General features: G+C 46.0%; 1 protein-coding gene across 1 annotated transcript in view; it reads right to left on the minus strand.

The window, feature by feature from the left end:
* Positions 1–27,711, minus strand: part of CDC40 (cell division cycle 40) — a 324,684-nt gene that overhangs the window by 201,833 nt on the left and 95,140 nt on the right. The window lies entirely within an intron of this gene.

The raw sequence follows: 27,711 nt of genomic DNA on the forward strand, positions 1-27,711 counted from the left end.
TGGCTACCCTGCACTTACAATGTCTAAGGTTTTGTTTAGACACTGTAGGGGTACCATGCTCATGCACTGGTACCCTCACCTATGGTATAGTGCACCCTGCCTTAGGGCTGTAAGGCCTGCTAGAGGGGTGTCTTACCTATACTGCATAGGCAGTGAGAGGCTGGCATGGCACCCTGAGGGGAGTGCCATGTCGACTTACTCATTTTGTTCTCACTAGCACACACAGGCTTGTAAGCAGTGTGTCTGTGCGGAGTGAGGGGTCTCTAGGGTGGCATAAGACATGCTGCAGCCCTTAGAGACCTTCCTTGGCATCAGGGCCCTTGGTACTAGAAGTACCAGTTACAAGGGACTTATCTGAATGCCAGGGTGTGCCAATTGTGGGTACAATGGTACATTTTAGGTGAAGGAACACTGGTGCTGGGGCCTGGTTAGCAGGGTCCCAGCACTCTTCTCAGTCAAGTCAGCATCAGTATCAGGCAAAAAGTGGGGGGTAACTGCAACAGGGAGCCATTTCTTTACAAGGGGTATTTATTGTGGCATTTGGGGCAGAAACGGAACGGGGTCCGTTCCATCGGCGTTCTTCAGCACGCGGTCGGGCCGACCAGGCCCCGACGGAGGATCGAAAAAACTACCCCGAAGGGCACCGGAGCTCTCCGGTCTTCGATGCGGTGTGGAATCTAAGTACGCCGATCCCGAACGCAACAATACCAACGAAAATCTTCCGAAATTAGCTAATTTTCCGTTCCGAAACTCGGAGCGACAGGAACACGTCCGAACCCGATGGCGGAAAAAAAAACAATCGAGGATGGAGTCGACGCCCATGCGCAATGGAGACAAAAGGAGGAGTCACTCGGTCCCGTGACTCGAAAGACTTCTTCGAAGAAAAACAACTTGTAACACTCCGGCCCAACACCAGATGGCGAGCTATTGCAGAACATGCGTATCTACAGCGACAGATGCCATCGAACAGTACTTACCTGCAATACCTTTCAAATGAGATATTACCTGTAGAATTTGAACCGGTGGTTCTTAAAATAAACTAAGAAAATATATTTTTCTATACAAAAACCAATTGGCCTGGAATTGTCTCTGAGTGAGTGTTTCTCATTTATTGCCTGTGTGTATATACAACAAATGCTTAACACTACTCCTTTGATAAGCCTACTGCTCGACCACACTACCACAAAATAGAGCATTAGTATTATCTCTTTTTGCCACTATCTTACCTCTAAGGGGAACCCTTGGACTCTGTGCATACTATTCCTTACTTTGAAATAGTGCATACAGAGCCAACTTCCTACATTGGTGGCAGCGGTGGGATACAAGACTTTGCATTTGCTGGACTACTCAGCCAATACCTGATCACACGACAAATTCCAATAATTGTCATTAGAATTTTTTTTTTTCAATTTGAGCTATTTTTCTAAATTCTTAAAAGTCCTGCTAGGGCCTTGTGTTAGTCCCTGTTTAGCATTCCTTTTAGAGTTTAAAAGTTTTGTGAAAGTTTGAATTAGAACCTAGAACAAGTTTTAGATTCTAAAAAAGTATTCCAACTTTTAGAAGCATAATGTCTAGTGCAGAGATGAATGTGGAGGAACTCGACCTCACGCCTTACCTCCATCTTAAGATGAGGGAGCTAAGGTCACTCTGCAAAATAAAGAAAATTACCATGGGCCCCAGCCTTCCAAACTACAGCTCCAGGAGCTTTTGGCAGAGTTTGAAAAGGCCAACCCCTCTGAGGATGGCAACACAGAGGATGAAGATAGTAACTTGGAGGAGAATTCCCCCCCTCTAGTCCTACTTAGGGAGAACAGGGCTGCTCAAGCCCGGACTCCAAATATACTAGTCAGAGATGCTGTTTCCCTCACAGGAGGGACCAGCACATCTGAAATCACTGAGGATAACTCCAGTGAAGAGGACATCCAGTTAGCCAGGATGGCCAAAAGATTGGCTTTGGAAAGACAGATCCTAGCCATAGAAAGGGAAAGACAAGAGATGGGCCTAGGACCCATCAATGGTGGCAGCAACATAACTAGGGTCAGAGATTCTTCTGACATGTTGAAAATCCCTAAAGGGATTGTGACTAAATATAAAGATGGTGATGACATCACCAAATGGTTCACAGCTTTTGAGAGGGCTTGTGTAACCAGAAAAGTGAACAAATCTCACTGGGGTGTTCTCCTTTGGGAAATGTTCACTGGAAAGTGTAGGGATAGACTCCTCACACTCTCTGGAAAAGATGCAGAATCTTATGACCTCATGAAGGGAACCCTGATGGAGGGCTTTGGATTCTCCACTGAGGAGTATAGAATTAGATTCAGGGGGGCTCAAAAAACCTCGAGCCAGACCTGGGTTGATTTTGTGGACTACTCAGTGAAAACACTGGATGGTTGGATTCAAGGCAGTGGTGTTAATAATTATGATGGGCTGTACAATTTATTTGTGAAAGAACACCTATTAAGTAATTGTTCAAATGATAAACTGCATCAGCATCTGGTAGACCTAGGACCAATTTCTCCCCAAGAATTGGGAAAGAAGGCGGACCATTGGGTCAAGACTAGGGTGACCAAGACTTCCACAGGGGGTGACCAAAAGAAAGGGGTCACAAAGCCTCCCCAGGGGAAAGGTGATGAGACATCCAAAAACAAAAATAGTAAAGAGTCTTCTTCAGGCCCCCAAAAACCTGCACAGGAGGGTGGGCCCAGAGCCGCTTCACAAAACAATTTTGGGTACAAGGGTAAAAACTTTGATCCCAAAAAGGCCTGGTGTCGTAGCTGTAATCAGCCTGGACACCAAACTGGAGACAAGGCCTGTCCCAAGAAAAGTACCACTTCTAACTACACTCCAGCTAACACTGGAATGGCTAGTCTCCAAGTGGGATCAACAGTGTGCCCAGAGCAAATCAGCTGTCACACTGAAGCTACATTAGTCTCTGAGGGTGGGGTGGATTTAGCCACACTGGCTGCCTGGCCTCCTAACATGCAAAAGTACAGGCAGCAGCTCTTAATTAATGGGACAAGTGTAGAAGGCCTGGGGGATACAGGTGCCAGAGTCACTATGGTGACAGAGAAACTGGTTTCCCCTGGTCAATACCTGGCTGGACAAACTTATCCAGTCACCAATGCTGACAATCAAACTAAAGTACATCCCATGGCTATGGTAACTTTAGAGTGGGGAGGAGTCAATGGCCTGAAACAGGTGGTGGTCTCCTCAAATATCCCAGTAGACTGTTTGCTTGGAAATGACCTGGAGTCCTCAGCATGGGCTGAGGTAGAGCTGAAAACCCATGCAGCCATGCTGGGTATCCCTGAACTGGTGTGTGTCAAGACAAGGGCACAGTGCAAGGCTCAGGGTGAAAAAGTAGAGCTTGAGTCTGGAAAAAGGGCCCAGCCTACCAAGAGGAAAGGAAAGTCAGCTGGGAAACCAGCTGCAACACAACAACAAAAAGAGAACCTCTCTTCTCAGGAAGAAGTTCTGCCCTCTGAGGGAACTGAGCCTATGGAGTTAGAACCTTATCAGGTTGAGCTCTTAGGCCCAGGGGGACCCTCAAGGGAGCAGTTGTGTAAGGGGCAAGAAACCTGTCCCTCTCTTGAAGGCCTTATGCAGCAAGCTGCTGAAGAGTCCAATGGCAAGAAAACTGGAACACATAGGGTCTATTGGGAAGATGGGCTCGTGTACACTGAGGCAATAGATCCCAAACCTGGTGCCACTAGGAGAGTGGTAGTGCCTCAGGAGTTCAGAGAGTTCATACTGACCCTAGCCCATGATATTCCCATTGCTGGGCATTTGGGACAAACCAAGACGTGGGAGAGACTAGTCAACCACTTCTACTGGCCCAACATGTCCCAGAAAGTTAAGGAGTTTTGTGTCTCCTGTACCACCTGTCAAGCCAGTGGTAAGACAGGTGGACATCCAAAGGCCCCCCTCATTCCACTTCCAGTGGTGGGGGTCGCCTTTGAAAGAATGGGTGTGGACATAGTGGGTCCACTTGAACCTCCCACAGCCTCAGGCAAATATGTACATCCTAGTAGTAGTGGATCATGCTACTAGGTATCCTGAAGCTATTCCCCTTAGGTCGACTACTGCCCTTGCAGTAGCCAAGGCCCTCATTGGTATCTTTACCAGAGTGGGCTTCCCTAAGGAGGTGGTGTCTGACAGAGGTACCAACTTCATGTCAGCATACCTGAAACACATGTGGAATGAGTGTGGAGTGACTTATAAATTCACTACACCCTATCATCCACAAACTAATGGCCTTGTTGAGAGATTCAACAAGACATTAAAGGGCATGATCATGGGGTTCCCAGAAAAACTCAAAAGGAGATGGGATGTCCTCTTGCCATGTCTGTTTTTCGCTTACAGAGAGGTGCCTTAGAAGGGAGTAGGGTTCTCACCCTTTGAACTTCTGTTTGGCCACCCTGTAAGGGGACCACTAGCTCTTGTGAAAGAAGGCTGGGAGAGACCTCTTCATGAGCCTAAACAAGACATAGTGGACTATGTACTTGGCCTTCGCTCAAGGAAGGCAGAGTACATGGAAAAGGCAAGTAAAAACCTTGAGGCCAGCCAACAGCTACAGAAGTTTTGGTATGACCAAAAGGCTGCACTGGTTGAATTTCAACCAGGGCAGAAAATCTGGGTTCTGGAGCTAGTGGCTCCCAGGGCACTCCAGGACAGATGGAGTGGCCCTTACCCAGTGCTAGAGAAGAAGAGTCAGGTCACCTACCTGGTGGACCTAGGCACTAGCAGGAGCCCCAAGAGGGTGATCCATGTGAACCGCCTAAAACTCTTCCATGATATGGTCGATGTGAATCTGTTGATGGTAACAGATGAGGACCAGGAAGCTGAGAGTGAACCTCTCCCTGATCTCCTCTCATCAAACCCTAAAGATGGCTCAGTGGATGGAGTGATCTATTCAGACACACTCTCTAGCCAACAGCAATCTGATTGAAGGAAGGTCCTGCAACAGTTTGCTGAGCTCTTTTCCCTAAACCCTGGTCAGACACACCTGTGTACCCATGATGTGGACACAGGAGACAGCATGCCTGTCAAAAACAAAATATTCAGACAATCTGACCAAGTTAAGGAAAGCATCAAGGTGGAAGTCCACAAGATGCTGGAATTGGGAGTAATTGAGCACTCCGACAGCCCCTGGGCTAGCCCAGTGGTCTTAGTCCCCAAACCTCTCACCAAAGATGGAAAGAGAGAGATGAGGTTTTGTGTGGACTACAGAGGACTTAATTCTGTCACCAAGACAGATGCCCATCCCATTCCTAGCGCTGATGAACTAATTGATAAATTAGATGCTGCCAAATTCTTAAGTACCTTTGACTTAACAGCAGGGTACTGGCAAATCAAAATGGCACCTGGAGCAAAAGAAAAGACAGCATTCTCCACACCTGATGGGCATTATCAGTTTATTGTTATGCCCTTTGGTTTAAAGAATGCCCCTGCCACCTTCCAAAGGTTGGTGAATCAAGTCCTTGCTGGTTTGGAGTCCTTTAGTGCAGCTTATCTTGATGATATTGCTGTCTTTAGCTCCAACTGGCAGGATCACCTGGTCCACCTGAAGAAGGTTTTGAAGGCTCTGCAATCAGCAGGCCTCTCTATCAAGGCATCCAAATGCCAGATAGGGCAGGGAACTGTGGTTTACTTGGGACACCTTGTAGGTGGAGGCCAAGTTCAGCCACTCCAGCCTAAGATCCAGACTATTCTGGACTGGGCAGCTCCAAAAACCCAGACTCAAGTCATGGCATTCCTTGGCTTGACTGTGTATTATAGGAGGTTTGTGAAGGGATATGGATCCATAGTGACAGCCCTCACAGAACTCACCTCCAAGAAAATGCCCAAGAAGGTAAACTGGACGGTAGAATGCCAACAGGCCTTTGACACCCTGAAACAAGCAATGTGCACAGCACCAGTTCTAAAAGCTCCAGATTACTCCAAGCAGTTCATTGTGCAGACAGATGCCTCTGAACATGGGATAGGGGCAGTTTTGTCCCAAACAAAGGATGATGGCCTTGACCAGCCTGTTGCTTTCATTAGCAGGAGGTTACTCCCCAGGGAGCAGCGTTGGAGTGCCATTGAGAGGGAGGCCTTTGCTGTGGTTTGATCCCTGAAGAAGCTGAGACCATACCTCTTTGGTACCCACTTTGTAGTTCAAACTGACCACAGACCTCTCAGATGGCTGATGCAAATGAAAGGTGAAAATCCAAAACTGTTGAGGTGGTCCATCTCCCTACAGGGAATGGACTTTATAGTGGAACACAGACCTGGGACTGCCCATGCCAATGCAGATGGCCTTTCCAGGTTCTTCCACTTAGAAAATGAAGACTCTCTTGGGAAAGGTTAGTCTCATCCTCTTTCGTTTGGGGGGGGGGGGGGGTTGTGTAAGGAAATGCCTCCTTGGCATGGTTACCTTGGTTTTGCCTTTGCTATGCTATGCTATGTTTTGAATTGAAAGTGTGCTGAGGCCTGCTAACCAGGCCCCAGCACCAGTGTTCTTTCCCTAACCTGTACTTTTGTTTTCACAATTGGCTCACCCTGGCATCCAGGTAAGTCCCTTGTAACTGGTACCCCTGGTACCAAGGGCCCTGATGCCAGGGAAGGTCTCTAAGGGCTGCAGCATAGCTTATGCCACCCTGGGGACCCCTCACTCAGCACAGACACACTGCTTGCCAGCTTGTGTGTGCTGGTGAGGACAAAACGAGTAAAGTCGACATGGCACTCCCCTCAGGGTGCCATGCCAACCTCACACTGCCTATGCAGTAGAGATAAGTCACCCCTCTAGCAGGCCTTACAGCCCTAAGGCAGGGTGCACTATACCATAGGTGAGGGCACCAGTGCATGAGCACTGTGCCCCTACAGTGTCTAAGCCAAACCTTAGACATTGTAAGTGCAGGGTAGCCATAAGAGTATATGGTCTGGGAGTCTGTCAAACACGAACTCCACAGCACCATAATGGCTGCACTGAAAACTGGGAAGTTTGGTATCAAACTTCTCAGCACAATAAATGCACACTGATGCCAGTGTACATTTTATTGTGAAATACACCCCAGAGGGCACCTTAGAGGTGCCCCCTGAAACCTTAACCAACTACCTGTGTAGGCTGACTGGTTTTAGCAGCCTGCCACACTCGCGACATGTTGCTGGCCACATGGGGAGCGTGCCTTTGTCACTCTGTGGCTAGTAACAAAGCCTGCACTGGGTGGAGATGCTATCACCTCCCCCAGGCAGGAGCTGTAACACCTGGCAGTGAGCCTCAAAGGCTCACCCCCTTTGTTCCAGCACCACAGGGCATTCCAGCTAGTGGAGTTACCCGCCCCCTCCGGCCGGAGGAGATAATGAGAAAAACAAGGAGGAGTCACTGGCCAGTCAGGACAGCCCCTAAGGCAACCTGAGCTGAAGTGACCCTGACTTTTAGGAATCCTCCATCTTGCAGATGGAGGATCCCCCCAATAGGGATAGGAATGTGACCCCCCTCCCCTTGGGAGGAGGCACAAAGAGGGTGTAGCCACCCTCAGAGCTAGTAGCCATTGGCTACTGCCCTCCCTGACCTAAACACACCCCTAAATCCTGTATTTAGGGGCTCCCCTGAACCTAGGAAATCATATTCCTGCAACTTAAGAAGAAGAGGACTGCTGAGCTGAAAAAACCCTGCAGAGAAGACGGAGACCCCAACTGCTTTGGCCCCAGCCCTACCGGCCTGTCTCCCCCCTTGGAAGAAAACTGCTCCAGCGACGCTTTCCCCAGGACCAGCGACCTCTGAATCCTCAGAGGACTGCCCTGCTCTAAAAAGACCAAGAAACTCCCGAGAACAGCGGCCCTGTTCAACAAAGACTGCAACTTTGTTTCCAGAGGAGCAGCTTTAAAGACCCCTGCAATCCCCGCCAGAAGCGTGAGACTTGCAACACTGCACCCGGCGACCCCGACTCGACTGGTGAAGAAACAACGCTACAGGGAGGACCCCCAGGCGACTCCAAGACTGTGAGTAACCAAAGTTGTCCCCCCTGAGCCCCCACAGCGACGCCTGCAGAGGGAATCCCGAGGCTCCCCCTGACCGCAACTGTCTAAATCCAAAATCCCGACGCCTGGAAAAGACCCTGCACCCGCAGCCCCCAGGACCTGAAGGATCGGAACTCCAGTGCAGGAGTGACCCCCAGGAGGCCCTCTCCCTTGCCCAGGTGGTGGCTACCCCGAGGAGCCCCCCCCTTGCCTGCATCGCTGAAGAGACCCCTTGGTCTCTCATTGAAACCTATTGAAAACCCGACGCTTGTTTGCACACTGCACCCGGACGCCCCCGCGCTGCTGAGGGTGTACTTTCTGTGTGGACTTGTGTCCCCCCCGGTGCCCCACAAAACCCCCCTGGTCTGCCCTCCGAAGACGCGGGTACTTACCTGCTGGCAGACTGGAACCGGAGCACCCCCTTCTCCATGGAAGCCTATGCGTTTTGGGCACCACTTTGAACTCTGCACCTGACCGGCCCTGATCTGCTGGTGTGGTGACTTTAGGGTTGCTCTGAACCCCCAACGGTGGGCTACCTTGGACCCCAATTTGAACCCCGTAGGTGGTTTACTTACCTGCAAGAACTAACAATAACTTACCTCCCCTAGGAACTGTGAAAATTGCACTGTGTCCACTTTTGAAATAGCTATATGTGTTTTATGTAAAAAGTATATATGTTATTGTGATTATTCAAAGTTCCTAAAGTACTTACCTGCAATACCTTTCAAATTAGATATTATATGTAGAATTTGAACCTGTGGTTCTTAAAATAAACTAAGAAAAGATATTTTTCTATACAAAAACCTATTGGCCTGGAATTGTCTCTGTGTGTGTTTCTCATTTATTGCCTGTGTGTATGTACAACAAATGCTTAACACTACTCCTTTGATAAGCCTACTGCTCAACCACACTACCACAAAATAGAGCATTAGTATTATCTCTTTTTGCCACTATCTTACCTCTAAGGGGAACCCTTGGACTCTGTGCATACTATTCCTTACTTTGAAATAGTGCATACAGAGCCAACTTCCTACACACTCCTACCGTAACATTGGACAGATCGCATGCTCAAGCGAGCTCGATGGCAAATAGGAAAACCCCCGGCCCCCTACAGGTTTGGGCAAGTGATATGGGTCTGCACGACATATGGCGGTCGGGACACACACAGCAGAAGGAATATTCATTCTTCTCAGCACCACATAACACCCATACTAGAATAGACATAATATGGGGCACCCGGGATATAGGAGCACTAGTCAGCGAGTCAGAATACCTAGCGCAGACACTGTCGGATCATGCACCACTGAGAGTCACACTGAACTGGGGTAAGGCACGCCAGGCGATTTCCACTTGGCGGCTCCAAGTGGAAGCGCTACAAGATCAGGCATTTGCCGAAACACTGAAATCCACTATAAGTCAGTACTGGGAGACAAACGCCATGACAGCGACAACCCGGGCGATTGAGTGGGATGCCCACAAAGTAGTGGTCCGCAGAGTATGCATATCCTCCTCATGGGGAGTAAGACGCACCTTACAGGCAGAAATCGGCAAATTAGAGAAGGAGCTCAGAACAGCAGAAATAGCAGCAGCGCTAGGTGAAATCCCCCACACTGTCCTAAAGGATAGGTGCTTAAAATACAACGACGCTGACAGCAAACTCCGCTGTCACGATTATAACTATCATCTAATGAGGCTGCAAACGGAAGGGGATAGATCGGGCAGAATGCAAGCGTGGCTGCTCCGAGAGGACAGACAGCATTCCCCAATAGGTGCCATACGTGTGGGCCCACACGCTATGGTCACCACACAAACAGAGATAAACGCGACGTTTAGAGACTATTACTCAAACTTGTATACCAAACGCACTTCATGCAAAGCCCCACAACTTGAGGATTTCCTTGCTGGCTCTCTCCTGCCGCAGCTGTCACAAACAGACAGGGAAATAATCGAAGCTCCCATGACAATGGGGGAAATAGAAATAGCCCTAGCACAGATGCCCAGAAATAAAGCGCCTGGAACAGACGGGCTCCCGTTGGAATATTATACCTCCTATTTACCCTGCCTAAAGTCTCACCTGTTGAAGGTGTTTGTAGAAGCATGGACTAACGAACGCCTGCCTACTTCCCAAAGAGAAGCTATGATAGTGGTGCTCCCCAAACAGGGACGTGAACCTACGAATGTTAAATCCTATAGACCACTATCGCTTCTAAACTTAGACTGCAAAATACTAGGCAAAATATTAGCAAATAGACTGGCCCCCCTTATGCACTCCTTGATACACGCCGACCAGAATGGCTTTATACCAAGGCGTTAACACCTATTTAAATATCCGCAGACTACTGAGCATAATAGGAGACACCCCCCCAGATGCACATGATGAAATGGTGCTCTCACTGGATATCGAAAAGGCATTCGACACGCTCGAGTGGGACTTCCTCCTGGTCACTATGAGCCGCATGGGGATAGACCCCAATTATATACGCTGGGTCCGTACTGTGTACTCCAGCCCACAAGCAAGGGTGAAGACGGGCGGTGTGATCTCCGACAGCTTTTCGGTCTCCCGGGGCACGAGACAGGGCTGCCCCCTATCCCCACTACTGTTCGCTTTAGCAATGGAACCACTAGCGGCAAGAGTGCGTCTCATGGAACGCGATTGGGGAATAATCAGGAACAGGTTCCACCACACGATCTCGCTATATGCAGATGATGCCCTAATATATATCCGGAAAAGCCGAGAGGTTGCTCCCTCAGTAATATCCTTACTGGCCGAATTCGGCGACATATCGGGCTTAGTTGTGAACTGGGAAAAGTCATGCGTGTTCCCTTTAGTAAAGTGGCCATCCGATAGACTGGGCCCCCCACTGCTGGGGCGTCTAAAATGGTGCCCGGAGACGTTCAAATACCTCGGGATAAATATATACCATGACACAGAAGATCTCAGAGATGGAAACCTGGGGAGGGCACTGTCCTCCATAAAAGGCTCATTGCAATTTTGGAATAAACTCCCGCTCTCGCCACCAGGCAAGGTGGCGATCGCGAACATGCTAATCTTGCCTAGGCTGTTATATTACTTCGCGGCCTTGCCAATAATCATCCCCAAAAGCTTCTTTGGCAACTTAAATACAGCCCTGCTGCTGCTCATCTGGGGCGGTGGCAGAGCGCGCGTGGCCCTGGCCACGCTACAGCGTCCAGTGGACCTGGGTGGTCTGGGAGCCCCCAATCTCGAATACTACTATGCGGCCACACAACTGCAGTGGGTTCAGAATTGGCTTCATAGACCAACGCTGGTAGAGTACGTGTGCCTGGAGCCCTGGTTGAAGGGGACCCCCCTACTAAATTGGCTGTCATCCAAACACACCAGGACAGAGCCCATGAGCCCACTGCTAGCAGTGGCGCATGCGTGTTGGGCTAAATACGTGCAAAGTGGAGGCGACAAGCTCCCCTACGCCCCACACATCCCACTGGCCCACCTCCCGGGGTGGAAAGCTCCCGGTACGCAAACGCCGCTGGCATGGATAGAGGCAGGAGTGCAGACAGTAGGTGACTGTTTCGAAGATGGTAAATTAATGTCATTCGAGGCCATACACGCCCTTACGGAGGTGAAGCCAGGCCAATTCCTGACATACCATGCTATATGCCACGCAATTAAAAAAACGTGGGGGACAGGTACCTCAGAACCGGAGACCTCCCCTGTAATTCATCATCTCCTACAAGACAATGCTCAAATAAAAATAATATCAAGCCTGTATAAAGTCCTTAATAAACCCCCCCGAACCGCATGCGGAGAGAGCAAGGGAGAGATGGAACGCCGTCCTTCCCGACCCGACCCCACAAACTGTTTGGCCGAAAGCCCTGTACTATGCTCGGGGCGTGTCTAGGAATCCCAGATTCAGGTACACCCAGTTCAACTTCACACATCAAACCTACTTGTCCCCTGCCAGGATAAAGCGAATGTTCCCAGAATCTGATCCAGCATGCCCTAGATGTAAAGCGCCGTTAGCACACTTCTACCACATGGTATGGGAGTGTCCTCATATACAAAAAGCCTGGACAGAGGTGATACAGTGGATCTCCGAAATAACGGGGCTCACATTGGCAGTAGACCCTAAGTCCTGTCTACTGGGGCTGAGGCTTAGACCTAAGAAACAAAGACACTTAAACAAATTTGTAGACTTAGCCTGCTCAATGTATAAAAGATTGATAGCAATGCATTGGAAAGCCCCCACCGCTCCCGATCGGAAAGCCTGGTACAGCTTAACATTAAGTTGGACTCGCACGGAATACTGGGTATTAAAGAAATTGTCGCAAGAGGGGCAACACCACACAGGGAGCACCACCTGGGAAGCGCTGGTAACAAAACTAGAGGCAAAAAACGATGATAAGCCCCCTTGATCTAGGGAGCACACAATAGGAACAAGCGTGATATACTTCTCCCCCGCATACTTCATCATAGTAGCGAAACCCGAAGCGAGGCCAAACATGACAGAACAGCACCGACCGCCCCCACTTCCACTCCCTCTTGCATTGATATCCCACCAGACCAGCTGCGCAAGAATATCTACAACACATAGGATAAAACTCTACCTCCGCCATCACCCGATATCACCATCCTAAGCGGGGCCACTATTAGGTGACAAGCGTCGCAGGCTCAACAGAAAAAGTCCACACTGGTCACGCGCGAGCACCCCTCAGATAGTTAACACACGTTAAGGCTTTCAGCAATTGCAGCAAGCAACGATACTGAAGGAATGGTAGTGTTCCGGAACGCGTCCAATGAGTGGGGTTTGGGGTTGTTAAAGGGTTTTAACGCTGATAAATGTTCTAGTTGATCCTGATGTTGATAACCGCACAAATTGTATCACATATTTGAAATATAAAACCAATAAAAATATTTTTTTTTAAACGCTTTATGTTAGTGTGCTTCTGTGTACAGGAACTTGGTCGCCAGGGGATAGACAGAGGGATGTGCCGGTGATTACACACCCCTGATCTGGTGAAGCTGGAATTAAAACTAGACCGCCTGGTTCCAAAGCCGCCAGACCCCTTTAAGCCGCGCACAGTGCTGAGTGGTCTCTTGAATAGGGGAGCAGCCTTCCATCGAAGGGCCCCTTGGGGGGGGTTGGGTTGTCGGAGTGGGGAGATGTCATCCCGCTAGCAGGCGCACTAAGACCTTACACACAGCTGATAGCAAACACCCCTCTCTGGGGGATCCCCCCTGGATTGTTGGGGCTCCTCTCATGGAATGTGCTCAGTGCCAAGGCCGCAGCACAGTCTTCCAGGGTCCACAAAGGACTGCGTGCAAAGCACACAGGATTGGCCCAGTCTATGGGTGCTATATCATGTGCATCAAGAATTGCAGCTCTCTTGGTGGTTTGGAGCACAAGTGAAACGTTAATATGCTTTACATGAGCACTGGTTAAATTTGCAGCCCCATCCCTAAATTATTCCAAGTTTAGGAGTTGACAAATATACAAACTGGTGCCTTTTAAATAGAAAAGGCACAACTGAAACTCTTTGAACAGCTGTCCAGCACAGCAGAAGAACCAATTCTACAATGTTCACTGCACTCTGGAAACTTGCCCCATAATGTTTTGCGGGGCTTCCTTTTTACAGTACATATTTGCCAGCAACTCAGCCTGTTGTAGTCCTAGGACAATGGGACCACCACAAAAAACGTTCAGCATAACGTGCTCTTTCTGTCCAGCCCCCACACTAAGTTGTGTGTTTGTGTTGGGGGGGTGAGGGGGGCAAAATCATGACCTCTCCCTCCATTCAATGTCTTTTTAAGCTCTCTCATGGCTGGAGCTTTTGCTTTATAGCTGGAAGAAGTATGTGTTCTGAGGGTCTATTTTTGTAATAACATTCTAACATGCCTGCTTGGCCTGAAAATGTGTAATGCACTATGCACTTTAGGGACTGAATATATGGTTATACTGCAGTGCTCTCTGCCATTTACTTTTCATGTGGATATGCCCTCTAGGAGCTGACTATATGGTTACATGACCATGTTTATTCCAAATGCTATTTTTATTTTGATGCTCTCTAAGGAATGTTCTGACCATTACAGTCTTATGCCAAGCATATGAAGGGATGCACACAGTTTATTTCTGATAAAGGTTTAATGTGCTGCATGACTAAATACTTATAAGGTCCCAAAGGCGAGATCTATTGGCTATGCAAATGCTTGACTTTTATTTTGGGTAGGAGGTCAGCTGCTAACCACCTCTAGTGCATGTACACTGATCCCCCTAGACATTCTAAATTGGATAATCAAAACTGAAATATTTACAGTTAAGACCATAGTAAAGTGGTATAGAAACTGAACCAGTAGCTAAAAAACAAAAAATCAGATGTCACACGTAGGGTTACCATTAAAAAAAAGGTCGGTTTCAGGGAAGCCACTCCAGACCCGAAGACCTGTAATCAAAAGATGCAGTCACCTCTTGTCAAAATAACCATGAGCAGAGTCTCGTCAGAATAAGAAATAATTTCCAATGCCGAAAGGATGGACCAGCTGCTCAGCAAGAGTGGGGTGGAGAGGTGGTTGCATGCAAATGTTGATAAGGGTTGGGCTGAGGAAGGAGCCATGCAGTACGCCACAGAGGAGGCCAATCACCCTTAAAGAGGGTACAAGGAAAGAAAAGCAAAGCCAGAATAAAGGCGACTAAAATAAAAATGGTGTCCATGAGGGCCAGGCTCTCCTCAACTGAAGGAGCTAGGATAAAACAGGGCATGTTGGGGGAGGCAGGATTTAGGAGAGGCATGACAGAGATCTAACCAAGCAGACAGGCAATCTATTATTATCACCACAACAACAATTTGTTGAGTTGGTCTCTGAAAATGAGGTGAGAAGGGGAAAATAGCTAACATAATTCTTGGATGACTAAAGACCAAATGTGTTGAAAGTATTGTTTGATGTTTCATGCCCTCTAGTGAAACAGCCTCATCAAATTCAACTGATGAAAGTCAGTGGAGAAGAGTACTATTTATGAATAAAGTTAGGAAGTCTTATGCACCGTAGACACCTTACGGCAGTTGAACGCATGTGCATAGGTAAAGAAAATTATGGATTTATAAAATGAGTGGACGAAAACTCACTATGGGAGACCTCTATGGACATTAGAGACCCTCAATGCAATTTTTACAATCAAGATAATTAAAAAGGGCCACTTTAATACACGGTCAGTGACTAGATGAGCTCAGACCCTGTTGTAGGTGTTAGATGTGCCCATGTGAAAAAGGCTATAATCACTGTATAGGGCAATTAGAAAGGATATCCCCTAAACAACTTGTAGAATGAAACTCCTCAACTCATGCTGTAAATCTGTGAGATTGCCACAGTCTCCCACTTTCATGTCCCTTCTCCCTCAGTGACCCACATACCTTGTTTTTCAACCACCCTTGCCCAAGATTGCTTTTATTGTGGTATTCCAGAAATAGCAGCTTTTCCAGGGAGGTTTATGGGAGTGGGCAAAGAACTAGAAATCAATGGGCTTCTAAGGGGCGACTCAAATGTTTTCTTTTTTTTTTTTTTTTCTTTTTTTTTTAGGGTGATCCCATTGTTTTTTACATTTCAGTTAGGATGGTCTTTCCTCTCAACATGTCTCCCCCACCCCCCACGTCTTTTTAGGTCGAGAGCGCAAGCACTTTAACCTGTTTTAAGTACTGTGGGCTTTTAACCATGCCCATGTCATGCCAACCACTTTCACTTGTTTGTGGGCTTGCCTTTTAAAAATCACTTGAGGTAAATGCTCTATGTTTGTCCAGCCTTCAGGCTGTTTTTGTCACACCTTGCGGACTGCCACTGTTACATGGATCAATATACAATTGCCGATATACTTCAGCTTGGGCAAACTATTTCTTTTGTCTCACCCCTTCGTGCTGCCTGGCGGCCATGGCGCTCACAACGCGAACAAGGACTACAGTGCGAACTCGATCGGCGGTATTGGAGTGCTGGTCACATTGTTCACAGTTACCTAAGGAGTCATTTCTTGTGGATTTTCCCTTAAAACACTTGAAATTGGTGTATGCTTTAAATAAAACAGAAACCCTCAAAGCAAAAGTGGCTCTCCAGGCAGAGCGGGAGAGCCGATACTACAATAGTCACTGCACTCAGGAAACTCACCCCATAATGCTTTGCAGGTCATGGCTTTTACAAAACATTTTTGCTCATTACTCAGCCTGTGGTGGTCCTTTGAGAATGGGCCCACCATCAAAACGTTCATGACAACATGCTCTTTCTTCCGGCATCATTTTGGGTCCCCACACTAGGTTAGTGGGTGACCCCAAATTAATAACACCTCCTACCATTCAGTGCCTGTTTAAACAATCTCATGGCTGGAACTTTAGTTTTACAGCTGAGAGAATCTTGTGGCCTTGTTTGTAATATAATCGTCATAGGCCTGCTATCCTTGAATATATGTAATGCATTATATCCTCTAGGGGCTAAATATACAGTTACACTGCACTATTTACTTCCATTTTCTTTTTGTGTGGTTATGACCTCTAGGAGATAACTATATAGTTACATAACCATGTTTCTTACAAATGCTCTCTGCTATTTGTGGTGTTCTCAAGAGGGTGTTCTAAGCATTACAGTCATATCAATATATTAAAATATTTGTGTCACAGAAACTTGTCCCATAATGCTTTGCAGAGCATTACTTTTACAAAACATGTGGTGGTCTTAGGACAATGGGACCAGCTTCAAAACACTGATCACAATGCCCTCTTTATTTCTGGGTCCACACACTATGTTAGTGGGGATTCCAAAATAAATCCTACCACCATTCATTGTCTTTTTAAGCTTTCTCATGGCTGGAACATTTGTTTTACAGCTGGGAGAAGTTATGTTTCATGGGCCTTTGTTGTAATATCATTGCAAAGGTCCTGCTAGCCTTGAGAATGTGTAATGCACTAAGCCATCTAGGGGCTAAATATATGGTTACACTACATTACTTTATCCCATTTTTGTCATGTGATTATGCTCTCTAAGGGCTGACTGTAGGGTTACATGACCATGTTTCTTCCAAATGCTGTTTTTATGTGGTGTCCTCTAGGGACTGTTCTGAGCATTGCAGTCAACATACTGTAATATTCAAGGCACAAAACTCACCACATAATGCTTTGCAGGGCATTACTTTTACAAAACATTTGTGCTCATTACTAAGCCTGTGGTGGTCTGAGGACAATGGGACCACCTTCAAAACGTTCGGTCTACATCATCTCTTGGTCCCCACACTAGCTTAGTGGGGATCCCAAAATAATAACCGCTCCCACCTTCAGTGTCTTTCTCATGGCTACAACTTTTGTTTTATTGCTTGGAGAAGGTGTTTTAAAGGCCTTGTTTGTAACATCATTGCAGTAGCCCTAAAAACACCCTCTAGGTGCTTCTAGGTGCTTTTTTCCCCCAGGGCTATCCCATCTAGGGGATAACAGTATGGTTACATAACAATGTTTCTTACAAACAATATTTTTGTTATGGTGCCCTCTACAGGCTATTTTGAGCTTTACGGTTAATCCCAAAAGTTTATTTCTGATAAAGGTTTATATGATTATTGTATATGTTTTAATAATGTCTCCTTATTACAAGTATGACCATAATTCAGGCCAAATTAACATCCTTATTACACTATGACTGTTTGAACACTCTTGATATGTTTGGGTGACCCTTCTAGGTTATTTTTCTTGCATCTGTGGCTGTCTTGAGTTTTTATAGGGGGAATTGTGTTAGCCAGACAGCAACTCTGATGGTGAGATGGTGAAAGTGGTATTCTATTGAAATTAGCATAGCAGATTTAAATTAGGATGTTAAATAGCAACATTTCATTATTTTTGCCACAGATAGAGGAAGAACGTTATATGCAGAGCCGCTGGAATAACACGTCAAGAAAAGACAAAACTATGAGGCGGGGTTGACCAAGTTATGGGGCAAGAAAAGTCCAGTTATGAATTTACAATGTCGATAGCTCTAACTCATGCAAATGCGAGACCTATTGCACTGCAAATGCTTGTTTTAGGTATCGCCTGCACAGTGCTTTTGCTGTGCTTGTGAAATCTTTTGCATTCAAAATAAATCTAAAAAGGGGCTTACATCCCGTCCACTTGCTTTTCATTGGTTCCTGTGCTTGCCACTTACTTGTCCTCCATTTCTACTGGTTGTAATGTACTATATTTAGTTGTTCTTCATGGGTTTGCTCTTATCAGTGTCTCGAGGCCCAAGTACTGCTTTCATCCACTTTTGGGGAACTTTTTTTATGTTTTCCATACACAGCACTTGTACTGGTCTTGTTTACATTATCTCCCCATGACGGCACACATTTCAAGCATGCTTGTTTTCATCTTTTGTTTCTCCTCCTCCCTTTAACCTAATCTCCCCGTGCATTTCAAGCAGCTTTTCGGCTGTGTTAAGGGTCACAAGGCCATCAGCGTGTGGGGACCGTCCTCCAGTGGCAGCTCCTTGCTAACCGGGAGACAGACCTGATTTTTTAATTGTCTTTGCAATTTCAGCACAAACTCGACACAAAACATATTGGAGCATCTTGAATTAATTTGTGCTCTGCAACTAAAGTGTGAAGCAATGCTGTTCCAAGATGGGCGCCCTGTATGAGCATGGTGGCGAGGCGCAGCGATATGAGTGACTGACAGCATGAATGATTTTTTTCCACAGAACCTTCCTCTAAATCGGGCTCCTGTTGCGATATTGATCTAACTGGACTTTGAGTATATGTTCGAGGAAATCGATTTATTTTGCACTTGAGCTTTAGTCACTCTGCTGGGCGATGGTTTTGTATTTCCGAGCGGTCAAAGTGAGCGTGATTGGTGAATATTAAACATTTTAAATTTATCCCAAAGAAATAGTCAGTTCAGAACAGATAGCACAAATTCAAAATTCAGATTCCTATAATATTCACACATTCTGTCCCAAAGTTCTGATTTACGCCTCCTTTCCCAGCCGTATTTTGCAGAGAGGTACCATACATTACATCACCTTGCACTCATGGTCAGCCACAGAAACTTTATGTATAATTATACGGCAAAGGACTTGCTGACCACTTGTAGCTTCAGACTCACATTTTACACACCTTCTTGTGTGTGCAATCTTAAAATAACATAACATACAGAAAGATTGATTCAAAGGAGGTGGGTTAATGTGTTTGCGCGCAACAAAGAAACTGGTTGTTTACATCTATAGGATGCTAATGGTGTGCTTCTGCACTTGACACGTTCCTGAAATGCACAATGTGGCTATCCCCACCACGTAAGGTGTATTTATTTTAAGAAAGGGCTGAACATTCTTGCCTTCTGATGTTGCCGGACCTCACATTGTTTATGTGCAGTATTTTTACCTATTGGTAACTATCTCACAAACACGTTCAAACAGGCACATACCCGTACACACACACACACACACACACACACACACACACACACACACACACACACACACACACACACACACACACACACACACACACACAGAACCAGGCACAAATACATCCACCAACAAGCATGCGCTCAACCGTACAATCCAAAACTCACATGCAAACCCCACCACACACTCGTAACACACGCTCAAACACAAAAGGTACACACTAGTATACGTGTAGTAGGCATGCTCAAACACACCCAAACACATCCACCAACACATGTGCAATCACACACACACAATGCAACTGCAAGCAGGTACACACATATGCAAAAACACCAACATTTAACCTTAGTAAATTTGTTTCCACCTGGTCACCGGTCAGGCATACACTTCAGGTTCAAAGTGGCTTGGAAAAGTGTGCAGAGAAATAAGCAGCCACGGCACCGTGAGCATCAGATGCCACATCTCATTACAACTAAAGAAAGTGTATTTATCTGTCGGCAGCTGCGTCTGAAAGGCCCACTTGTTTGATAATGAAAACCTGTGCTTTCTGGAAAATGTGGACGCTCTTGGTCTGAGAGGAAACCGAGCCCGCTTCTGGGGTAAATGACTTTCAGAGACTTTCGCCAAAATGCGAAAGCTTTTGGGTGGCAGCTGCACAGCATTTCTTTCAGTCGCAGGACGGGAAGGTTCCACCGCATATTCAATCTGCTTCTGGTGAGATGAAGTACACAGCTTTCACTGTACATGAGTGGGTTTGTGCTACGTACATGCTTGTAAGGCGATGAGGGAAATGTATACATATGTGGACATGGGGTGGTGCGGCCGTGGTACAGTGGCTACCACGCATTGTTTCAAATATAAATATATCCCTCAGCATCACTGAAAAAGTCTCTTGTGAGAGCTTTGCATGTACTTCTTTGTAAATGTCAGCTTGTGTTTTTTTTTTTTTTTTAAACTTAGCCACGTACACCACTATGCTAGTGAGTTTAAAAACACTTACACTCATCCACCACTGACACTGCACACAAACACCGCTCATCCTTAACCCAGACACCTAACTGCTCACCAAGCTAAAACTTACAAAAAATATATTAATAATCACATAGGCAAAACCTATTGCACTTACCAGTGCTTGCTTTATTTTTATTTCATCCCCTGTGCTAGCTTCCGCCTTCAAATTCGCCCATTTCCTTACCAATTAAATACATTTGATACGGTCCCCAATAATTTTGAGAGCAATCTGTGGTGGAGTTACATTGCTGAGAGTGGTTAACAGGCCATGGTCCCTCCTTATGGCTACCCTACGCTTTGCTAATAGGAGGCCCATTGCTACTAATTTCCTAACCTCCTTTTTCACATCTTCTTCATAGCCAAAGAGCACCAGGAGAGGTCCAGAAACCAGCCGGACTCCCCTGATATCACTTAGCTCTGCAAACACATGGAACCAGAACCTTTGTACCATGGGACAGTTCCATGCCATGAGTAGAAAGCCCGCCGCCCCATCCTCACATCTCAGGCAATCGGCTGTAGAACGCAGACCATATTTGTGGAGCCTGCTGAGTATATAGTATATCTGATTTTATTAATTTAAAGTGAGTTAATCTGTGCCTCCTGTTAAGAGGGATGAAGTGTGTCACGGAGCAGCAGTATTGCCTCTGTGTATCTGTTAAGGATATACCTAGGTCACTTTGCCAGTACAACCTAAGCTTTATTACACCCGGTCTACGTGCTTCCTGGGCCAGGCATACAGCCTGGATACCAATTTTCTGTGCACTATCTCTTCTATGATCATGGAGAGTGCCTGCATATCCGGTAGCTCTAGTAACTTATCCCCCAGAAGGTCATACACTGCGCGCCTTACTCTATAGTATTAGTACCGTAAATGTGGGGTGGGTGCCTCCATTTGTTTTGTGATCGATTCCAAAGGCTTCACTACACCCCCTCAAACAAATTCCTAAGTTTCTCAATGCCCATTTTAGGCAATGCTGAGATCGCTTCCTTACCCCCACTCAAGAGAAACCAGACGCACCACCGGAAAGGGAAAACCTGTTTAGCCATAAGATTATGCCATGCACGTGTGGTGGTGTTCAATGAGTCAAAGACGCTATGCCGATACTAGACGGCACAAATATTTGATAGGGCAGAGGGTGGATGCCAACATGTCGTGCTCAATGTGTAAATGCAGTAAGCCAGTGGGACCATGAACCCACGTGTAAACAAACATGGAGTGAGCTGTCCTACAACAGGTCTCCAACTCAGGGACATTAAGTCCCCCACCCCATCTCTTACGGCAGTGTCAATACATGCCACTGGACTCGTGGCTGCTTACCCACCCACGTCAGTCAGATCCAGAGCTACCGAACTGTGGAGAATACATGCTTAGGCAATAGTATGGGGCTATTCTGAAAAAGGTACGAAAACCTCAGAAGTACCACCATTTTAATAATGGCAATGCACCCTGCTAATGAAAGCAGTAGTTTGATCTAACGTTCCACTGTGTCTGTTAATTTCTGTATGGCTTTCCCATAGTTATCTGTGATGACAACCGCAGAGTCTGTGTGAATCTGTATCCCCAAATAACGCACCAAATCTGTCTCCCATTCGAGGGGGAAATCAAATTGCATTGCGACCATGGCTGGAGTCAGGGGGAACACAATAGACTTATTCCAGTTAATGTTTAGACCTGAATGGCCGCCAAAACGCACAACCTCCCGAAACACGGGCGTCAGGTTGTGAGCTGGATCTCGGATTTATAACAAAGCGTCGTCCGCATAAGCAGATACGACCATATGGAATACAGAATTCATGCAGCTCACACGAAAATGGCACTGCCGCTAGCACATACAGCAACACCGAAAGCGGGCAGCCCTGCCTTGTGCCTCTGGATATAGTTATAGGGCTGGAGATTCTTTCATTGACTCACTCTTGGCATCGGGCGGCATATAACGTCTGCACCAATTGCATGAACACCTCTCCAACCCCCATGCGGCGCAGCACCTCAAAAATGAAGCCCCACTCAATAGTGTTAAATGACTTCTCTGCATCTAAGAAAACTGCCACCACCTGTACCAAAGGGTCTATGTGCGGTATTGTGTCAAATAGAGTCCTAAGACTCAATGTGAGACTACGGCACAAAACGAATCCCGTCTGTTCCGTCCCCACAATCGCCAGCAGCAGCGCAGCCTATTCGCTAGGATCGTGGCATAGATTTTTGTGTCTATGTTAATCAAAGAGAGAGGTCTGTAAGAGGAGCATTGCTGCCGGGGTGTGCCCAGCTTAGGCAGTGTTATGATTAACACCTCTCTCATGGAGGGTGGCATTTTTCTTTTTATTAATACTCAACCATTTCTTCAGAGTGTCATCAGCTGTGCTATCAGAAGGTCCGATATGGCTTGTAGAAAGCTACTGTAAACACATCAGGGTCCGGGGCTTTCCCAGCTGCCATTCTTTTAAGGGCCTGATAGATCTCCACTGGTTTCAGAGGTGCCATTAAGTGTTCCCTATTTGCACTAGTCAGCCAGGGAGGAGGTATGTGTTCTAGATAATCTGATATGGATGCTTGGCCAGAAGGTACTCGAAGTGTACAGTGCAGTGTAGTAATCACGGAATCAGTTGGCAATCAACTGAGTCTCTCAGCACTCCGCCCCCCTCATCCTGCATCTCCAGGATCATGTCAAGTTCCCTGTTGGGGCATGGGAGTCCCGCCAGTGTCACTCCAGGATGATCTCCCTCCCCATATGTACGGACCATGGCATACTTCCCCATATGCTGAACCTCAGTGTGTGCTCTCTCTTGGAAATTCATTAGTTTGCTCTGTAAAAGCAGAGTAGCCAGCCATTCCCATTGGCCAGGTGTTCCCCCTCCTAATGCGCCATCTCACTCTCCAAACGCACCAGGCGCCCATGCAAGGACTTCAGTACCCCGGCGTGCTTTGCAATGGTCATGCCACAAATATATACCTTAAAGGTTTCCCACAAAATGCTAAATTTAGTGACTGAGCCTACATTTGTGCAAAAAAATTATTCTATTGCTAGGGCAAGATCCTGAAAGAATGCTGTCTATGAGTGAGAATGGTGAAAATCTCCATGTGAACGGTGCAACCGGTTTATCCCACATATCTAAAGTGAGAAGCACTAATGCATGGTCTGAGTATGTCCTTGGCCAAGGACAATGTACGTAAGCTCTGGGCATTCAATTCCTCGCCATCAGCCAGTAATCAATGCATGTGTACTGCTGAGTAATGAGTGTAGCCATCCTCCATGGGGAAGTTGTGTCTTCAGGTGTCAGTTAGACCAGCATCAGCCGCTAAAGCGGCGACCGCTTAAGCTGCAGCAGAGGGCTTCTGGGAGGGAGGGGACCTCTTTAACAATCGACTGCAACATCCAACACACGGTTAAAATCCCCCACCCATATTTGTGGGAGGCCTCCTCACGTTGCTAGTTTTGTTGACAAACCCTGGTAAAACTGGAGATCATCATAATTAGGTCCATAAAGTCCCACCAATAAGAATGTGAGATCCCCTTAGTACAGTGAGCTATAATATACCTACCATTAGTGTCTTTTTTCTAGTTCCCATAGGTGAATCCCTGAGTTCCTCACTGCCCAGACCAATGCCCCATGCGCATGTAAAATAACACCTGCAGTCAAAAACTGACCTTGAAGCCTGCGTGTGGTTCGGACAGTGCTGTATGGGGCCCAGATGTGTTTCTTGTAAAATTGCAAGATCTATACTGTGACCTTTTAAATAAGCAATCACATTCCTGTTATCATTTAAACCTCTGACATTCCACATCAATAGCTTAAGAGCAGTAGGTCTCACAGGACCAAAAGGGTCTACCTCATTTCCAACCATATGACAAACAATGTGTTTGGGCCAAATAAACAAGTTACCATCCACTATCACATAACTCTTACAAAAACTACCACACTTCACAACTGACATGCTGAAAAACGATTGCTGAACTCACTCATCTCCGCAAACAGAAGCCCGCCCGATCCCACCTATCCTCAGTATTAGGCAAGGCTTTGTAGAACAGTGTGGAGCACACACTGGAGTAGATGTTGCCAGGCCACACCCCAGAGCGCATATCGGTACACCTCTGCTGTACACTAGAAGGGAGAACGCTGCTTGGTCGCCAGTGCTCAGTAGCCCCGCCCATCAACTGCACTATAGACCACAAGAGCGTGCGTGGGTGGCTCCCGATCGCACAATCAGAATAAGTCAGCCTTGTGATCATGTATGCTTATAGTCAATCAGTAGTGGCTTTTTAATCTGACTGAGAATATGATCGGTGGGGAGAGCTTCCCGATCCCACCTGCCTTCAGCAAACAGACAAGGGAGGAAGTAGAACCACCTGTAAGGAAACAAAGATTAGTGAATGCAGTTTGTGATATTAAAGAACCAATTTTATTCCCCTCTCCCCTAGGAAGTTGAGACTTGTGAATCTCGGGGGCTTCTCATGACGGCCTTGTGTTTCAAGAATAGGGTAAGTTGTTTGTGGTTCGTAAAAGTTGTTGGCTTCCCATCCACCATACGTCGCAACTAGCCAGGTGTAGCATATGGTAATCCAGACCCAGTTCCCATAGTTGCCTTTTTGCCAGGAGAAAGAGTCTACGTGCTTCCTGCACCTTTAAAAAAACACTTGCAGAGTGATACAACCTTACACAGACCTGTATGTCTCTGTGCAACTTCAGTCCTTTACGCGTAAAGAACCGACAGCAAGCAAAGGAAGTGAACAGTAAAAAGACTTACTTAAAAATAAAAAATAAAATATTTCTAATAGTTGTTTGCTATACTGTTATAAAAAAATAATACAAACATGGTTAAGGTAATCACTTCAAGACAAATATATGAACAAACATTTGCAATGCAATAGGTATTGCATCTGCCTGAGTTAGAGCTACTTGCGTTGTAAATTCATAACTGGGCTTTTCTTGCCACATAACTTAGTCAATCATGCGTCATAATTCCGTCTTTTCCTACCATACAATTCCATTGGCCCTGCATTTAACTAAAGCACTTCAATTTACCTTCTTCCTCTATGTGCAGCAAAAAGTGAAAATGTTGCCACTTAGCATTCTAATTGAATCTGCCATACGAATTCCAATAGGATACCACATTCACCACCCCACCATCAGAGTTGCTGGCAAACAAAATTCCCCCAAAAAGACACATGACAGCCACAGAGGAGAAATAAATTGGAAGGGTCACTCAAACATATCAAGAGTGTTCAAACAGTCATAGTGTAATAAGGCTGTAAAGTTAGCCAGAATCATGGTCATAATTGTAAAAAGGAGAGATTGTTAAAACATATACAATTATATAAACGTCTATCAGAAATAAACGTTTGGCACTGGATTGAAATGTTCAAAAAAGCCAGTAGAGGGCACCACAAGAAAAATATAATTTGAAAAAAACATGGTCATGTAACCATATTGTTAGCCCCTAGAGGACATAACCCCATGAAAAAAGGGAGAAAGTAATGCAGTGTAACCAAATACTTAGCCCCTAGAGGGTGTTTTTAGGGTTAGCAGGCCTACTGCAATGATGTTACTAACAAGACCTTTAAAACAAATCTTCTCCCAGCAGTAAAACAAAAGTTGTAGCCATCAGGAGCTTAAAATACACAGAATGATGGGAGGGGTTATTACTTTAGGGTCTAACGAACCTACTGTGGGGACCCACAGATGATAAAGACAGAAAGAGCGTTTTGAAGGTGGTCCCATTGTCCTAGGACCACCACATGCTGAGTTATCAGGAAAAATGTTTTGTAAAAGTAATTGCCTACAAAGTATTATGGGGCATGTTGTTGTGCCATGAATATTATAGCATGTTGACTACAATGGTCAGAACAACCCCTAGAGGACACCACAAGAAAAATAGCATTTGGAAGAAATATGGTCATGTAACTATACAGTCAGCTTTTAACCCCTTCGCTGCCAGGCCTTTTTTTTCCCCCCTCGGGTAGCAGGCCTTTTTTTTGGCTATTTGGGGCAGTTTGCAATTAGGCCCTCATAAATTATTATCCACATAAGCTACCCATTCCAAATTTGCGACCTTTTTTCCAACATCCGAGAAATTCTAAAGGTACCCAGAGTTTGTGGGTTCCCCTGGAGGAGACCAAGAAATTAGCCAAAATCCAACGTAAATTTCGTTTCGTTTTTTTAAACAAATAGGAAAAAAGGAATGCAGAAAATAGCAACAACAAAGGGTTTGCAGTACTAAAATCACCATTTTCCCAGCTTTCAGGAACAGGCAGACTTTAATCAGAAAACCACATTTTTCAAGAAAAGTTTGGCATTTTACTGGGACATAAATTCTTTTTCATTTTCTTTTAAGCTTTTAGCCTCCTTCCAGTTAGTGACAGAAATGGGTGTAAAATCAGTGCTGGATTCCGAAAAGCTAAACAGTTCTGAAAAGTAGATAAAATTGTAAATTCAGCAAAAGGTCATTTGTGTAGGTCCTACAAGGTTTTCCTACAGAAAATAACAGCTGAAATAAAATAAAACAATGACATTGAGGTTAGAAAAAAAGAAAAAAAAACATATTTCTCTCCATGTTTTACTCTAACTTTTGCCTGTAATGTCAGATTTTTTAAAGCAATATACCGTTGCACCTGCCGGACTCTTCTGCATGCAGGTTTAAATAGGGCTTGTAGGTTCATCAAGACCCCTAGGTACCCAGAGCCAAATAATGAGCTGGACCTAGCAATGGGTTTTCATTGTATACCGGGTGTACAGCAATTCATTTGGTGAAATATAAAGACTGAAAAAACAGTACCAAGAAAACCTCTGTATTCCAAAATGGGCACAAAATAAGGTGTTGAGAAGCAGTGGTTATTTGCACATCTCTGAATTCCGGGGTCCCCATACTCTCAAGTGAATTACAGGGCATTTCTCAAATAGGCGTCTTTTTTTACACACTGTCTTACATTTGGAAGGAGAAAATTTAGAGAAAGACAGGGGGCAATAAAACTTGTTCTTCTATTCTGTGTTCCCCCAAGTCTCCCGATAAATATTGTATCTCACTTGTGTGGGTAGGCCTGATGCCCGCAAAAGGAAACGCAACATGGATTCATCACATTTTCACACTGAAACCTGATGTGTTTTTTGCAAACTGCCTAGCTGTGGATTTTGGCCTCTAGCTCAGCCGGCACCAAGGGAAACCTACCAAACCTGTGCATTTTTGAAAACTAGACACCAAGGGAAATTTAGAATGGGGTGACTTGCGGGGCTCTCACCAGGTTCTGTTACCCAGAATCCTTTGAAAACTTTTCAGTGATGGAAATTTGTGACTCCTCTCAGATTCCAGAACTTTCTTTCCACCTGCCATTCTC

The sequence above is a fragment of the Pleurodeles waltl genome, chromosome 5 (assembly GCF_031143425.1).
Source record: "Pleurodeles waltl isolate 20211129_DDA chromosome 5, aPleWal1.hap1.20221129, whole genome shotgun sequence".
NCBI classification, from domain to species: Eukaryota; Metazoa; Chordata; class Amphibia; order Caudata; family Salamandridae; genus Pleurodeles; species Pleurodeles waltl.